Source organism: Staurois parvus, unplaced genomic scaffold (assembly GCF_062004578.1).
Source record: "Staurois parvus isolate SC_StPar_1 unplaced genomic scaffold, SC_StPar_1.0 ptg000155l, whole genome shotgun sequence".
NCBI classification, from domain to species: domain Eukaryota; kingdom Metazoa; phylum Chordata; class Amphibia; order Anura; family Ranidae; genus Staurois; species Staurois parvus.
The window spans coordinates 16,573,021-16,586,953 of NW_028317951.1; the positions used below are offsets into that span (position 1 = coordinate 16,573,021).

Consider the following 13,933-nt stretch of genomic DNA (forward strand, 5'->3'; position numbering starts at 1 on the left):
CTGGTCAGTGATTGCCATTGCTTTGATGGACTATGCTCTGAACTTTAATTCTATGTGGCACTGATGGGAGGACAGGCCTCATAGACCAAGTGAGTTTATGTTTTAGGCCTCACGCACATAGGCTGGAAACATGCCGTTGTTAAAGTGTTTTTTCTTTCCCAAACCTCTAAACAAAGCTCAAACTTAGTCTATGTGGCCATGTACATTAGGAATTTACTTGAGTATTTAAAGAGCATTCAAATATGTAAAAAAAAAAATGCACCAAAGCAGCAAAGAGGGGCTTATGAGCATAATTTACATGCGTATAAGCGGGAGCGCATGTGCAAAAATATATTCTACTGGCCAGCATACATTAATATTCTATTCAGTAGAATGCATTTGCACTCAACATCACATGCACATCATGTAAATGCAACCTTAGAGTCATTTTTTTTTATACCACGTTCTGGTGGAAATAAATCCAGCATAATTGGAGAATAAAATTCATTCCTACATCCGTGTGCATGAGACCTTATGTGTGCTCACAATATATCTGTGACAGGCATTGGTTATTTGTTACATTTAGAAAGTTCATTAAAACTGTGGTCTTGCCCTATTTTCCAGCTTAAAGCAGAGCTCCACCCTAAAGGGGAAGTTCTGCTTTAATGACTGGTCCTTCACTCCCCAATAAGGATTGGCACATTTAGGGAGCGAGAACCCGAAATGGACAGGTACCTGCTCCCACTTCCACTGTGATCGCCTAGGAAGCAGAAGTTGTCCGCCCCCTCGCACATGCGCAGTGAGCTCCAGGCTGTGAAGCCACAAGCTGTCACAGCCAGGTGCCCACACTGAAGATTCCGGTGCCAGGAAAACAGGGCGGCTGGAAAAACGGGCTGCAGGGAGGACAAAATGAGGATCGAGGGCAGCTGAGTGGCTGTTTTTTTTTTTGTTTTGTTTTTTTAAAAGTCAGCTACAATTTTTGTAGCTGCTGACTTTTTTTTTTTTTTTTTTAATTTTCACTGGAACTCCGCTTTAATAAGCCTTTAAGGAGAGGGGCAATGTATTATTTTATTAGTTGGTCATGAATGAGCCTATGTTTTTGAGCAGTCATATTGCAGTGTGATCACTGTGGAAGAACAAAATTTAGAAATTCTTTCTCCCGCCTGTTGAAGACTGATGACCTAATTTCAGCTGATAAAGGCATTGTACTGGAGCTTAGGGACTGCTGTTCAATGATAAAATGTTGAGTAAAAAAAAAAAAACACTATCTTATGCTGAACTGTATGTTGTATGTCAGGAATTCATGCAGACTTGTAAAGTAATTGAAGTCGTTATAAGATATACCAGCCAGCGGGAGAACCACAGCAAACAGAGGGCAGCAGGTATTTGATATATTCTGAGAAGATGGATATGTGCATATGCTGGGTATCTGCTACATGGCAGAAATTTAAAGAATATGTAAACGGAACATTTCATATTCCTGATATATGCCTGCTGTACCATGTACTTGTATGACAAAGTATCCTGTTCTCTTTGCATTGCTTCCTTTGTGTGAAATACCTGGTGTTCCTACCAGTCCCTTTGTTTTCCTATTAAAAACTGACCACACTAAGCAGGAGAACACACCATGGTCAGTTCTCTAGCTATGCTGGGAACTCAGCCTGCACTCCTTCAATGATCAGATTTGTCCTGACACACCCTCCCTGCACAATCATTCACTGGGAGGATTAGTGTACTGCTCTTTCTCCTCGCTCAGCTCCATATGCAGCTGTGAACAGAGGGAATGTGGTCATTTATAAAAAAAAAAGCAATTTTTTTTTTTTTTAATACGTATACACAAATGTTTTTCCTTTCATTCTTATTTATGGGTTGTTTTACAAAGTGAGGGTTTATGCACATTTTAATACTTCGGCTGCCAGAAAGGTAAGTATAGAGGCTGATTTTACTTTATTTTAGAACCTTCAGTGACCAAGTCACTGTAAGAATCAGGACTCATTTTATCTATGTGATAAGACCACCGAAAACATGAAAAGGTGAAAGCTACTGCACAAAAAAATAGTGATTAGCAAATCTACCCAGGTTCAATTCAACTGATCAGGGAATCGTGTTTGAATTTCAGTGAACCCCAACTTAGTGGTCTATCCCATTGAGATCTAATCATGTTATTAAAAATTCGGGGGAGGGGGGAAGCAATAATATAGCCATTGGGTGGGGGGTGGACAATATTGTCCAGCATGCAGCTCCAGGACACACCTGGGATGTGTGGGCTTCTGGGATGGTGTTAAAGTTCTGGGACAGTCCTTCCCAATCCAGGTCAGTTGGGGGATATGGGCATAGGCAGGTGTTTTACTACAAGAGTAAACCAAAGACGATACAAAATTGTGTAAAATTGGCCAGAAGGGAACATTAAATCTAAGATTAGGCCTAAGCACCCTTTGCCTAAATTTTATATCTACTATGAAGATGGGGGGGTGATGAATGTGAGGCAACACATTGTTCTTGAACTAAAGCTGGCCACTGACTGTAGGCTGAATGAAAAAAAAAACCCCAAAAGAATAGAAATCCCTCTATTCACACATATAAAGGTAGATGGAGGAATCCACCCCTCTCCCCCCGCAGGACTTTGTATTTGGACAGCGCTGCTGTCAAAATACCCTGATCAGCACTATAGCCACTGACCAAGAAACGTTTTCCAGCATGTCCCTTTGCCAGAAGTCAATCAAACAATCAATCAACTTCTGTTCAGCAGGGACGGCCACATACTGATCAAAATTTAGCCAGTCCCTGCTGAACCTCTTGAATTGCAATCATGGTTTGGCCAGCTTTAGTTCTCTATTTTTTCTTACAAGTGCTACATCAACATGTTAAAAATGAAAAGCTCCAAGAACAGATGGCTAGCAACACGTAAATGCCATGCTTTGGAACAGAAAAGTCCCAATCAACACAAAAATGAAAACAAACAATTTAGAAGAAAAACCACAAAAATATTCCTCCCCCAACCCCTCCCCAGAGAAAAAGAAACCTAAGGTTTTTAAGGAACAGACGAGACAACAGCTAAAAGTGCCCAATTTTCAAATAAACCACAAAAAGTAAAAAAAAAAAAAAAAAGCCCCTAACATGAAGACAGGCAAAGTCCCAGCAATCCGAATCAAATACTTCCTAACTGACCCTTATTCTTTTCCTGGTTTGTCAGCTCTCCCTATAGCAGCTTTATAATACACAAACTGTGGCTCAGAGCCTTCCTTTTTATAGTGAAGGGACTGGCTAATCCAAAACACCTTTACTGGTCAGTCTAAGCCCACTGGTCATGGTTCGAAGGCTATGCAGAGCATTCTGGAAAAAAGAAAAAAAAATAGTGGTTGGCAAATATGCACTTAAATTTGCAGGGTCTGCAAATTTCGAATAAAAACAGGATTTACTGTGAAACCATGGTTGCAGTGAATTAGAACCTCATCCAGCTATTCAATCGCCTTTTATTGTTTTATTTGTTCGTTTTCATCAAAACATGCCAGTCTCACCTTACACATACATATAGTTGAAAGTGTTCCCAGTGCACTCTCATGTTTTACTGTCAGTCATAAAGAGGCAGACGGAGCGATACCGAGACACTGCTGTCATCTTCTGACGGAGAACCACAAGAGAATAGGCACAGCTGTGCAATTTTCACAAATCCAAATATATGGAACACATGTTTATGTCTCCATATGAGAACACAAATTATTTGTCAAAACAAGGGATAATCTTCCATCGGCTACAACCAAATATCTCAAAAAAGTCTAAGAGCTGCCAAGGACATAAGTGCGTGTGTTTATGGCAAATGTCTTTTTATATATGACATGTTTGTGACCTAAGAATCCACACATTTTCTAGTTTGCTAAAAGCTTTCCACTACTAATCCAAATGGCTTTTGGCACTTTAGAAATGTCATTTGTTAACCTATATCTGATCAGGTTTCAAAAACCTGTGCAATTAAAGCTAGAAGTAGAATGAAAACTGCATAGTAGTGCATGTAACCTCCATGAAGAAACACAGCAAAACAGAAGTAGATAGAGTCAGCTTTATTTAAGTGCAATCCTTTCCTTTTTTGGATGATGAACTAGTTCCCATGTCTTCCACCTTCTGAACTTCTCTAATGGTCAGTGTGGTCAGACATCACATTAACCCATTCAATACCAAAGCTCTGACTAAACTTAGCAGTATCAGTATACCTAAATCATTACAATATTTAATGACCTACAAAGTTTTTAGTTCGTACACTGTTTCCATTAAATACCTTGCTCAGGTTTTTATTATATATTTGTATTTTTTTTTTTCAATACTGTATTTCCCCTTAACAGCTACAGCTTGCTGTTTGCATCTGTAAACAAACCCGTGTGATCACCATGTCACCACCGTGCACCAAAAACAACTACCTTGTTTCCATAAAACATTGTTTATTAACATTATCATAACAGGGCATTGTGCCAGAGCATACTACCACTTGCCCTCCTGAAGATTTACCCACCTTCTTGACCAGGCCATTTTTTTGCATTATGACACTGCGTTACTTTAACTGACAATTGTGTGGTCATGCAATGCTGCACCCAAATGAAATTTACATCCTTTTTTCCCCAAAAATAGAGCTTTCTTTCAGTAGTATTGATTGCCTATGTGGTTTTTATTTTTTGCGCTATAAACAAAAACAGACAATTTTGACAAAAAAAATATTTGTGACTTTTTGCAATTAGCAGTAAAAAAAATTTTTTTTTTAAATTTAATTTCGTAATAAAATGTAGACCAAAATGTATTGTTACAAATGGCGATATATATAGTTTTTTTTTTTTTTTTTTTTACTAGTAATGGCGGTGATCAGTGACTTATAGTGGTACTGCTGCGGGCATTCTTACACTGGGGGGGAACTGACTTGGTGTCACTGACATCCCTAGTGACACCAATACAGTGATCAGTGCCAATAAAAAGAGCACTGACACTGTACTAATGGCACTGGGTAGGAAGGGGTTAACATGTGAGGCAATCAAAGGGTTAACTGTGTGCTGTGTGTTTTACTGTGGGGCTGTGTGCTTGTGCGTCACTGTAAGCACACTGCTTTGAAAGCTATGCGTGTGCGGCCGCGGCTGTCAGATTACTCACCGGCGCCTGGAGATTCACAAGCATCTCCGACGGGGAGGAGAACTGTTTGTAAACAAAACAGTTCTCCTCCCTGTCAGCTCATGGACACTGCTTTGGATGGCTGTGCAGAGCGAAGCACACAGACAGACCACAGTAAAATAGCACACAGTTTACCTTTTGATCGCCCCTCATGTTAACCCCTTTCTGCGCAGTGCCATTAGTATAGTGTCAGTGCTTTTTTTTTTTTTTTTAGCACCGATCACTGTTATGGTGTCACTGGGGATGTCAGTGACACCTAGTCAGTTCCCCCCAGTGTCATAATGCCAGCCGCAGTCATTTGCTGATCGCCGCCATTACTAGTAAAAATAAAAAAATTAACCAAAAAAATCCAAATATATATTCCGCCATTTGGAAACGCTATAAATTTCACGTAAAACAATTTACACGTATCGGGTTTGATTTTTAGCAAAGACAAGTAGCAGGATACATTTTGGCCTAAATTTATGATGAAATTTGATTTTTACAATTTAACTGGACAAGTTTAACCTCCGTAGTGGTATGATTATGTCCATATTTCTGTGCTCAAAGTGGTAAATTTTTTAGCATAGACATATGTAGTTTTTTTTTATTGTAGGCCTGTAATTTTTAGGAATAACTCACTGAAATCTGTCCGAACAAGAGAGTCTAGTAAACATCCCGGGTATAATAAAATCTGAAACCCGAAATCATAAATTATAATATAATAAATCATAAATTATAATATAATAATACATTTAATTCAATAATATAAATCAAACAAAAAACACTGAAATTTGAAATATAGCGCCAAGTTCGCACATCGCTGAGCAAAGTCGCAGAATCGTTTTCAGTGTCTGATGACGAATTTCCCCACGAATCATTATCACTCAATTCTGCAAGTGGTTCTAATTTACTATCGCTGTTCTCTAGCTGATCTAAAACCACTTTTGACCTAAAAGGGACGCTTTTTGGACACCATGGACGTTTCTCAGTTTCCAGGCAGAAAGAACAGTAAAAATGCAGGCAGGGCACAGGAGAAAGCACTAGGGACAAAATGTATGTGAAATGTGTTGATACAGTAGTGTTTTATTATATGATTTTAGTGTATTTGGTGAATGTCACTTGAAATTTTTGAATTTCCCACTGGTTCCATCCCCCATACGTTCCCGACGCTTGCAGGGACTGGAACCCGGAAGACGGATGCTGGCATCGGCTGGGGACGCTGCAGGGGGACATCACAGGAGCGCAGGACAAGGTAAGTGAAACAGAGATCCTGGAGCAACGCTGCAAGGTATTCCCAAGTGTAGCTCGGGTTACCACTTTTAGTACTGAAAGTTTACCCCGACCTACACTCGGCAATACCGCCAGGGAGGTTAATAGCAAAAAGTCAAAAATATTGTTTTTTTTTTCCTCAAAATTGTCAACTTTTTTTATAGCGCAAAAAAATAAACAAAAAAGCACAGGCAATCAAATACCACTGAAAGAAAGCTCAATTCATGGGGGGAAAAAAAGGACGTAAATTTAATTTGGGTGCAGTGTTGCATGATCACGCAATTGTCAGTTTAAGTAAAGCAACACAAAAAATGGCCTGGTCAGGAAAGGGGGTAACTCCTCAGGAGGGCAAGTGGTTAAGGAAGAACCAATATAATCAGGCATGGTAGTGTATGGATAGTAATCAAGTGCATCAGTCTAAGCTCTTTTCCTTGGTTACAATGGTGATACCATCATGGCAGAAAGCCATTTTTTAGGCTCCATGCACACTGGGCATTTTAATAACGCTGGTAACTTTACCTGTGTAAAGTTATGTTAAAAAAGTGAGTTTTTCAGCTTTTTTTTTGTATTAGCGTTTAGCGGCATTTCTCAGCATTAGAGCATCTTTACAGCTAAAAAACTCCTCTAGAAACCCACTAGTCCTGGGGTTTTTTCCAGCCAAAAAAACTTTGATTACAGTCTGTGTACATGGACACATAGGATAACATGCTGGGGGGTTTACTGGCTGTAGAAAAAAAACGTCAAAAACAGCAGCTGTAAAAACGTCCAGTGTGCATGAGGACTTAAAAATGGATTTACAAACTACAAATTGATGAAAAAAAAAAAAAAAACAACTGAGGAATAAAATCAAATAGAGGAAAAAAGAGGAATATAAAGTACATGACTTCTCACATCAACTATCAAAATATCTGCAAGAAAAAAAAAAAAAAAAAAAGAAAAAAAAAAACGTATATGTCTTTGACTTTGCTAAAAATAGTCTACTCCAGCCTCTTCATATCTTCGCTCGAGTGCTAAAAATCAATCAAGCACTTAATAAGAGCACATGTGGAAAATAAACACTATTAATTGTCTTCAGTTGTGCAGCAAGAGAAGATTACAAGCTGTGTGGTTCTTTTTATGACAGCAGCCGAAATAAAATGATCTCTACGTATCGAAAAATGGAGCATCTAATGAGTAGAAAATTGCTAATTCATGTCGCTTGGGAATTGCCTGGCCAGTGAAGAGTTGTAATCCACAGAAGCACACCAGAAATGATTTGTTGCTATAACAAAGATTAGCTGTGTACCTTTTCTATGTGCCTCTATGTTGTATGCTATTTGAATGGCAGCAAAGTTGTAAAACAGGTCAATGATCAACAGCAAGTGAACAGGGTAGGTTAGCAACTGTATGGACTAGCATACAAGGTCCCAAAAACATGTTATATATGTACTCTTATAAACACTAACATGCGCACAAATACTGCATACTGCTGAAAAAATAATCACAATGATCACTAGAAACAAGTGATTATTTTTAAACAACTCTTCCAGGCAACAAGCAAAACCAATCAGTGAGCTATTAATTCTACCTGTTAAGGCTTCATGCACATGGGTGCATTTGCCCATGCAGAGTGTGTCTTTCTGGTGCCTAGGATGTCCTGCAGGTTGCATACAGCCAACTATAGACATTAATGGAAATCAGATATTCGTGTAAATTAGCACACAGACTCACCCTTACATGCATTCGTTCAGTCTAGATTAGTCTGTTAGTTTTTCAGATGGATCAAGGCTGAACCACAATGTATGTTAATGGGTGGGAGGAAACAGAACAGTCAACGTCCAGATCCAATGGAACGGAACTGATGTAGACTGATATAAACTGAACTGAGCTGAACTGATAGAAACTGATGTAAATTGAACTAATATAAACTGAAGACGAATAAGCACACTGATATAAACTGAGGTAAACTGAACTGAAGACTTTGAAAAAACATGACTGAAAGGTTGACGTCTGTGTGAAAGGGTTTTGGGCCGTTTTTCATCCATTCGTTGATGGATGATAAATGGACATCAATCCATCTCTATGGAAAAACTGATGTAGACAGATGACCACCAATTTACATCTGTATCCATGAAAATCTTATTTTTTTAAATGGATCAAAGCCCTATTTTTATTCTGTTTAAAAAAAAACGGAAATGGATGTAAAAATGAACAAATAGTCTGTTTTTGCATTAGGAGTGGATGTGAAAGACTGATGAAGAAAAATTATCAGTTTTTTCTTTGAAAAAGCGTGACTGAACTGATGGGGAAAAAAAAAAACAAAAAAAAAAAAACAAAGTAGTGCACAAACACCCATACCTCCACTTAATCATGTCTATGGGAAGGCTGTACACAGCACCAGAATATCCTGGGCAAATGCACCTATGTGCATGTAGCCAAAAATTACATATCCATGTAGCAACAAAAAAAAACTCAATTTACCTAGAGCAGGGGTCTCCAAATTTTATAAACGAAAGACCAGTTTACTGACCTTTAGACTTTGGGGGGGGGGGGGGGGGGGGGGGGACGACTGTGGCCAGTGGGAGAGTAAAATGTCCTGGCATCAATGTGAGTAAACAATGCAAAAACATTGGTATTAACGGGAGATATAGTGCCCCATCACTGGTATCAATGGGAGGAATAGTTTCCCATTGTTGGTGTCTGGGGGAGGAATAGTGCCACATTGTTGATGTCAGTGGGAGGAATATTGCCCCATTATTGGTTTCAGTAGGAGGAATAATGCCCCATTATTAGTGTTAGTGGAAAGAATAGTGCCCCATCATTGATATCAGTGGGAGGAATAGTGCCCTATCATTGGTGTCAGTAGGAATAATGCCCCATTATTAGTGTCAGTGGAAGGAATAGTGTCCCATCATTGATGTCAGTGGGAGGAATAGTGCCCTATCATTGGTGTCAGTGGGAGGAATAATGCTCCATTTTTGGTGTCCATGGGCAGAACAGTGCCCCATTATTGGTGTCAGAGGGCGGAACAGTGCCCCGTCATTGGTGTCAGTGGAAAAAATAGTGCCCCATTTTTGGGGTCAGCGGCGGGAATTATGCCTCACTGTTGCTGATGGTGGGGAGAATAATGCCCCAAGGGCCGGAAAAAAGCAAGCAAAGGGCCACAGTTTGGAGACCACTGACCTAGAGAAAAGTTAAGCTGGCCATAGATGGATCAAAATTCAGCCTTTTCAGCAGGGACCAGACAGAATTTCAATCTAAGTCAGGACATTTTGCTCATCCCAGTTCCAGTGTAATTGCTATGGTTTAAATTATAGATTTTAAGGCTGGTAGGCTGACAACTCACTGATGGCAATGGGAATAAGGTGATCTGAGACAGAACAAAGTGAAAGTATTCTCAGAAATTGGGGGATGTGCAGGGTGCCTGCAGTAAGAGGTTAGTAATGGCTTCTTTTAAAGCATTATGGCTTCTTATGAATAAATAGTTGAATATCCATAACTTGACCACATTTCTACTTTACCTTAAATACATTTTTACCTACAGACTTGAAATGATGGGCAGCCATGAATGCTCAATCCAAACAAATTGTCCTGTAAACATTTCCAACAGGTGAATGAACACTGACCTAAGAAAATGGGTTAAAATCCGGTGCTAAATCAGCTTGGAGGAAAACAACAAAGATCACATGGGATAATTTCTAACCCAACTGAGAATGCTCAGGTAAGAAGGTCTCTTGGAGTCAAGAAGGGTGCACAAATATGAGACCACTACTCAACTGACAACAGACATGAAAACATTCCATTTTGTCCAGTTTTGGTTTAGATATTTATCAGTATTGAAGAAGCAAGAGAGGTCTGCTCACTTTTGTTCCTACTGTCACACCCAGTTTGGCTTTCTAACCAACAATCCTAAGAGAATAATTAGCAATAGGTAACTTTCGCCTTGTAAGTTAGTGGACAACATGCCAAGATTCCCTTTGCTATACAGAGGACCTTGTAGAGTAGTAGGGAACTAGTAAATGTCATGGTCTCCCTAACCAGCCATCACAGACCATCAGCATATGAATGGATAAAAATAAATGAGTTTCATTGGGGATCACACTATATTTTGGTAGGGCCCACCCCATAACCATTTGTTTCTTATACCAAATAATGTTTTATTTCAATCTTTATTAGGTTTTACCCTAAAAAGGAAGTATGGTACTTCCATATGAAATGTATTAGTCAAAAACTGGGCCTAACTGTGGCTTGTAGGGGCAAGGAGACCAAGCTGTGGAACACCCCAGAACAGCCCTTCTCGACTCTTTTACATGAACCATTAAAAAAAAACAACAAAAAAACAAACAAACAAGTGTTAAAGTCTCAGATAACCCCTGCCAAAAATGGTTACACCTACATCTCATGGTACATTAGCATGATCAGTAAATTATACAAAGTTTTGCAACAAAAAATAATGTGGCACACTCAAAAGTACTTGACACCTAGGCCAGAAGATTTTTACCATCCAACTGCTGTATATGACAAAATTATTTTTAGTAATTAAAACAAAAAAAATAAATACAGATAGTAAAAATTGGGGTATGAAAAGTGTGTTCAGTGTAACTATAACAGTGTATGTTAGTGGTTCCCAAAAAGAACAGTGCAATTGTGCTGGGCTCTCTGGGAAAACTGGTAAGCTGCCCAAAGGACATCTTTATCAGTTTATTGGTAAGTTTACTCATCTGTGGAGAACATTTCTGTGAACATCATATCTGCATATACCTGAGCGATAATATGTCAGCAACCGCTTTTGTTTGAAAATGACCTTTATTCCTGAGAATAGATTTGTAACTAGATCTATATTCCAACCTTTGGCTCTGTACCATCCTGTTCTGGATTTTAGCACAATGCCTCTACCAGTAAGGAAGGGGAGGGGAGAAGCAAAGTTCTTATAACAGCTACTGCTTAAAGGGGAGTTAAACTTTTTTCGAGCACCACAATCCAAAAATGCTTTTCCATTCAACTGTATTATTCAAAATCAAACTCCCCCATCCATCCATGTCTCCATGATTTATTTTAAGAAATCACTTTGAAAAATGCCTCCCTAACATTTCTAGCCGTAGCCATCTTGAGTAAGTGCAGATGATTCATGTAGCATTTACTTCCTGGAATCCATCTGCCCTTAGCTCAGGCATGCAGACAGGAGGGCGTGCTTAGCTGAGAAAATTCCTTCCCTCCTGAAGATTCCTGGGATGTATTACATAATGCTCCTAGGTCAGAAACCAGGAAGTAACTACAGAAATCTAAAAAAGTTTAAAACAATGAATTATCATATACTTTCCTATCTATTAATGCTAGCAGCATAGGGCTTAAAATAGTGTTGATTGAAAGAATGAATGTTATGTTCTAGAGGCTTGTTAATCAATGGGAAGGGTGAAAATGATGAAAACTTTTCTTAAGCTCACCATATCACCAGTTTGAATAAAAACAGACATGCTGGAAAAAAAACAAAACAAAACAACACAAAACAAAACCACCAGATCCTCCGATCATTTTCCCTGGTCTACACGTGCCTCTCATCCCCTCCAGCAGTCTGAAACAGAGCTCACAACTCACATAAGCAGTAGGTAGCACATGCTGCCATATTTTGGCATGCCCTTACCAATCTGTATGTCTGAAGCCAGTAGCATGGCATTTAACTGTTTCAATCAGTAAATGCCGTAGAACATTAAAATTATGTTTGAGAATTTTTGTTCTAAAGGTTCGGCCAATTTTCTAATGGTGAAAAAAATGGTCAAATCAATGTTCCTTTTTGACCGCAGTGACAAGGAAAATCAAAAGGAGCAGGATGGAAATGTTCTCGATCGAACAAAATTCTAACAATTAATTGGTTTTAATTTGGGAGAAAGTATACACGTTGCAATAAAACCTGTTTACGATGTCTGGGTTTCCATTGAAATGGCAGGTCTATATGAAATTTTAAGTATCCAGGAGACCACCAAGATCTAAAATTCAATCAAAAAAAATCCACATCCTTAAGTCTATCGCAGTATCAAAAAGAATAATCAGATGGGACTTTTGAGGCACACCATTCTTCATAAAACACATTTTTATTTCATTCATATATAAAAAACAAGGTATTTAACCAACATGCATCATTCATTACATCTAAAAAATGTTGCAACACTTTTACAATAAAAAAAAATATTTCACTCATTTGATATATTAGATTCAAGCAGTAGTGTGCAGAAAAATGGCCCGATGCGTTTCTTGGACAAAATCCACTTCTTCAGGAGCCAATTCATACATCAATGTTCTAGAACAATAACAGTAATCATAATTAGTACAAGTCATATAGGTTCATTACATGATAATCAATACCCCATTATCAAAGATGGAAAGAAGAGACCTAAGAGACACCCAAGAAGTGAGGGGGGGCCCCGGGAGGGGAAAGGGGCAGGGCACCCAGTGAGAGCCCACAGTGCCAGAGGACCCCCCCACCTCACAAACATCTCCACATCCTCCCCTGTAGGTGCCTCATACATTAAGGCTCAAAATGCCTATAAGGCTAAAACGATGATAATATTTAAGAATATTCACATTAATAGGAAGATTAATAAAGCTCATTACCTGTGAAAACCACCATCAACCTGCCAGTGCAGTGGAAATAACGATCATGAATATATATTCTCCAGAAAAAGCAAAAAAGGGGCAAATAGTACAGTATCATCATATCCTAGTAGAATTCTAAGACAAACGCAAATAGTGAATCTTGTAATGTCATGTCTTCTAGGGTACATTATATGAAAAATTATCTAAACCCAGCCTACCTTAAGGGCACAAGAAATCCACCCGAAGGTGAAAGGCTTTATATATTATCATTATGTCTTGATCCCAAACAATTTCCAACTAAAAGGGTGTTTTTCTCCTTCAAAGGGCCTACAATATAAGTTCATCAGAATGATTTCAAAGTAACTCCATATAAAGTGGACCAATACGGAACTTTCACAATATAAAAAAAAAAAAAAAAAAAAACGCACCTTCAGGATAAATTCACCTTTTAGAAAAAAATAATAAATGCACATTTGCAGGTAAAAAAATGTGCATTTATTATTTTAGTCTGCAGGAGCCTGCAAAGCATTGCCCCAGTGATCAGCAGATCGCTGGTGCCATGCAAGTCTCCTGCAGACTGCCAGTATATCTGCTTGCCTGTACAGGATGTACGAGCAAAGAGATATACGGACAGTAAGAATGAACGAACTTCACTGCGCCACGGTAGTTAATTGAGTACTACAAGCTGACAGCCACTAAGGCTGTCAAGACTTGTAGTCTTTAATTCACAGATAAATGTGAATGAGTGACATGGCCATGTGGGTGGAGCCCCGTAAAGTCACGTTTTTTAAAAATGTTGACAGCTAGCGAGGGGAGAGAAGATCCCCTGCTAGCTGTCAAAAGCGGGGAGCAGGGGCTGCTCTGATCGTAACACGTTACACCCATCTGAATGTGGGTGTAACATGTAACAAAAGGTGAACTTATCCTTTAAGTTATCAGTGAAATCCTATCATAAGGGAATATCTCCTAGATTGTAAGCTCCAAG

The 13,933-nt window shown here is 38.9% G+C and overlaps 1 protein-coding gene across 5 annotated transcripts in view; it reads right to left on the minus strand.

Moving 5' to 3' along the window:
* Window positions 1–13,933, minus strand: part of PLD1 (phospholipase D1) — a 247,731-nt gene that overhangs the window by 154,556 nt on the left and 79,242 nt on the right. The window lies entirely within an intron of this gene.